Genomic DNA, 3,771 nt, shown 5'->3' with positions numbered 1-3,771 from the left:
GAGGCTGAGGCAGGAGGATCGCTTGAGCCCAGGAGTTGGAGGTTGCTGTGAGCTAGGATGACGCCATGGCACTCTAGCCCGGGCAACACAGTGAGACTCTGTCTCAAAAAAAAAATCAATGATATTATGATATAATCACACAATGGAATACTATGCGACCACGTAGAATTGTCTTTGTTCACGTGAAAGGGTCACCAGGATATAGTAAGAGGAAAAAAAGCAAGATGCAAAACAAAATGTACAGTATGATCCCATGCGTATATGTTTTTGCTGGTATATATATGAATTTTTTTCTGGAAGGTTATACAAGAGTTAATGGCAGATACTCTTGGGGATAGGGACTGTGGGTAGGAAGTGTATGGATGGACCTTCACCTTTCATTTTAAACCTTTCTGTATAGTTGCAATGTTTTACTATGTGAATGTACTACTTTTTTTTTCTTTTTTAACTAAGAAAAAAAAGTAGGTTGGGCAGAAGTGTAAGGAGGTAGCAAACCAGGTAGATAAATATGTAAGTAAGCACACCACTTCTTAACTTGTGCAATGGTCTGATCTCAGGGCCTCTTCCCAGGGTACCGCTATCTTTCACTGGAAGATGCTCCTTTCCAGCAATAGTACCTAAAACCCATTGCTTTTGGCTTTCTCACTACAAATATTTTTGATTCAATTGGTTCATACAAACACTTCCCAACTTTTTAAAAGTCTACTCATAAACTTTCTTCAAAACTTTCCCCAGTCCTGCACTTGGTATATATTTATTGAATATTTGAAGTATTACATATTTATTTGTATCAACCTCACTTGTCTTCGAGCCCTGCATTCTAGGACACGCTAAGGATCACCACTTCTCTCAGAAAAGCAGCTCTTAGGGTAGACCACTTTTTTTTTTCCAGCATATTAGTGGGGTACAAATGTTTAGGTTACATATATTGTCTTTGCCCCACCCGAGTCAGAGCTTCAAGCGTGTCCATCCCCCAGATGGTTCGCACTGCACCCATTAGGTGTGAATATGCCCATCCCCTCCTCCCCCCTCCCTGATACCCGATGAATGTTATATTACTATATGTGCACATAAGTGTTGATTAGGTAATACCAATTTGATGTGAGTACATGTAGGCTTGTTTTTCCATTCTTGTGATACTTCACAAGACTGGGTTCCAGTCTATCCAGGATAATACAAGAAGTGCTAGATCACCATTGTTTTTTGTGGCTCAGTAGAACTCCATGGTATACATATACCACATTTTATTAATCCACTCATGTATTGATGGGCACTTGGGTTGTTTCCACATCTTTGCAATTGTGAATTGTGCTGCTATAAACATTCTAGTGCAGATGTCTTTTTTACAGAATGTCTTTTTTTTCCTTTGGATAGTTGCCCAGAAATGAGATTGCTGGATCAAATGGTAGTTCTACTTTCAGGTCTTTGAGGTATCTCCATATTATTTTCCACAGAGGTTGTATTAGGCTGCTCTTATCCACACTCTGGCAGGGACTCTCCCAACCTTCCCTCACCTCCAATCCAGTTTAACAGTTACTTGCTATCTGCGGTCCCCAGGTTCCCAACCCCCATCTGCCGGGGTTGTTAGGGACCGGGCGGCAGAGCTTCGCCATCCCCGCCCCCACCAACTCCCATCCCGTGGAAAAACTGTCTTCCATGAAATTTAGGAAGGGGGGGCAAAGCAGGAAGTGAGCAGCAGAGTTTCGTCTGTATTTACAGCCGCTGCCCATCGCTCACATCACCGCCTGAGCTCCGCCTTCCACGCCCCGCACCACCCCCAACTCCGTGGAAAAACTGTCTTCCATGAAATCGGTCCCGGTGCCAAAAAGGTTGGGGACCGCTGTCTACATACAATGCCTGACACAGGAAGATGCCAGGAATAGTGTGTGTCTTCCAGGAGACAGCAGATGCCAGCATCACCACCTGCAATGCAAACTCCCATACGCTCTTGAGAGACTCCCAGCCAATCACACAACTGTCTTGCTCAGGGGCCAAAAGTAGCCTTGAATTCCATCCCATTCACCCTTTCTTACAAGACTCCTCAGTCCCACCAACCTGAGAAGAATAAAAACCTGCTCTTCAATTGTTAGCATTTACTGAGCACCACTCCTTGTGAAGCACCGTACAAAGTACTTTACAAGCACGTGAATTTAACCTCACATCAACACAGTGCAGCAGATACCGTCATCACATCTTGCTTTTCAAAGGAGGAAACTGAGGTTCAAAGATAAAGATAAGCCCAAGCTAGGACTGGAACCGAGATCCTATTGATTCCCGAGTTGCCGTCCTTAACCACTATGCAAACCGGCCTTCCCAAACACTCCACGACACCGCGGGACAAATGGGGAAGTCCTTTCTCCGACGCGTTGACTGGAGAAGAAAAGAGTTTCCACTTCCACGGAAGAATTTCAGGGTCCACTGCATCTTTGGTTCACCCGCTAAATTACTCGCAAGACAGGGGACCCTCCCCCTTCCAGAGCCAGGCGACCTGCGGAGGTCACTGGAACCAGCTACTGGGGACGGCCCCGGGCTCTCCAGGATGGGCCCCCAAGGCCCTGCCCCTCCCGCGGCCTCCCGCGGACAAAGTGACCATCGCCGCGGCGGGCACTGCCCCGGCCTGGCCGAGCCCTCGCGCCTGGGCACCATCCAACCCTCGGAATGAGTCGAAGCCCCGACCGCGGGCTGGACGGCGGCGGAGCAGCCCAATGCCAGGAAGAGGGGGGATCTGCGCTGCGCCCGCCCCTCCCCATGCTGGAGGGGAAGGAGAGGTCGGTCGTCAGCGCGGGTTTGCGCAAGGTGGGTCCCGGGAGTTGCCAGGGCCGAGCGATCCAAAGGAGGACTGCTGAAAGGAGGCACCCCTGCCAGCTACCCACATGCCGCGCCAGCCTCCCGCGGTGCCCCGAATTCTCCCCAAGCCAATGAAGCGGCAGCGCGAACCCGCTTCTCAGCTCTCACCTTCCAGCGGGTTCCAGCCGCGCAGCCAAAGAGCTACGCGCATCGACACGCCCCCCTTTCATTCACCTGGCGCCCCCTCCGATGAGAGGCGGGGCGGCTGACCAATCGCGGACGCTCGGGGCTCAGGAAGGCGGGCCCTTGGCCAGCAGGTTGGTCAATGGCGCCGGCGCCCCCTCCGGAGGATGCGCTCTGAAGGCTCCGGTGCTCGCGGAGTGATGGGAGTTGTGGTCTCAGCGCTCGTTTTTCGGGTAAAGATATAGTGGACAAAACTACAAGTACCAAGATGCCAAAAAGGGCAAGGACCAGCGCTTGTAAAAGGCTACATCTCGGTTCGGCCTTTGGAGTCCCACTTAAGGGACGTGCCAAGTATTCCTCTCTTTGTCCAGAGAGCTAAGAGCACGTCGTGGGCATTAATGCAGCCTAGAGAATAAAAGCTGTGACTTATCAGTCTGCACACATTTTACCTACCGGCGCTCTCCGCAGAAATCTGGAAATAAGCGAAATGGTTTAATCAACAGGTTTTTATTCCACGTCCGCAATACACCTTCACTAACCAGTGGTTACAAAAGATAAAAGATACCACTCTCTTCCCTTGACAGGCTTTCGGGTTCATATATACTAGTTAAACAGTTGAATAGTACACGGAGCTAAGTAACAGTACAGGCGCGTTCTGAGACAGCTGTGAACAAGTCATCTGGCACAGGGTACGTGGGCCATAGTCATAAAATTTGGGACCTGCAATTTGGAGCTTGGATGCAGGAGATGTGGAATTCATACCTCAGGGTGGGTTCCAGGTACAGTTGCAATTAAGGTGGA

General features: G+C 49.6%; 1 protein-coding gene across 1 annotated transcript in view; it reads right to left on the bottom strand.

The window, feature by feature from the left end:
- Positions 1-2,997, bottom strand: part of ZBTB8B (zinc finger and BTB domain containing 8B) — a 14,281-nt gene extending 11,284 nt beyond the window's left edge. The window contains exon 1 of the mRNA XM_012642260.1: positions 2,956-2,997. The gene's annotated coding sequence lies outside the window, so the exon portion shown is untranslated. The remainder of the gene's footprint in view (positions 1-2,955) is intronic.
- Positions 2,998-3,771: the final 774 nt, after the last annotated feature.

Source organism: Propithecus coquereli, unplaced genomic scaffold, assembly GCF_000956105.1.
Source record: "Propithecus coquereli isolate 6110/MARCELLA unplaced genomic scaffold, Pcoq_1.0 Scaffold178, whole genome shotgun sequence".
Classification (NCBI taxonomy): Eukaryota; Metazoa; Chordata; class Mammalia; order Primates; family Indriidae; genus Propithecus; species Propithecus coquereli.
This window is presented reverse-complemented; position numbering and strand designations above follow the sequence as displayed.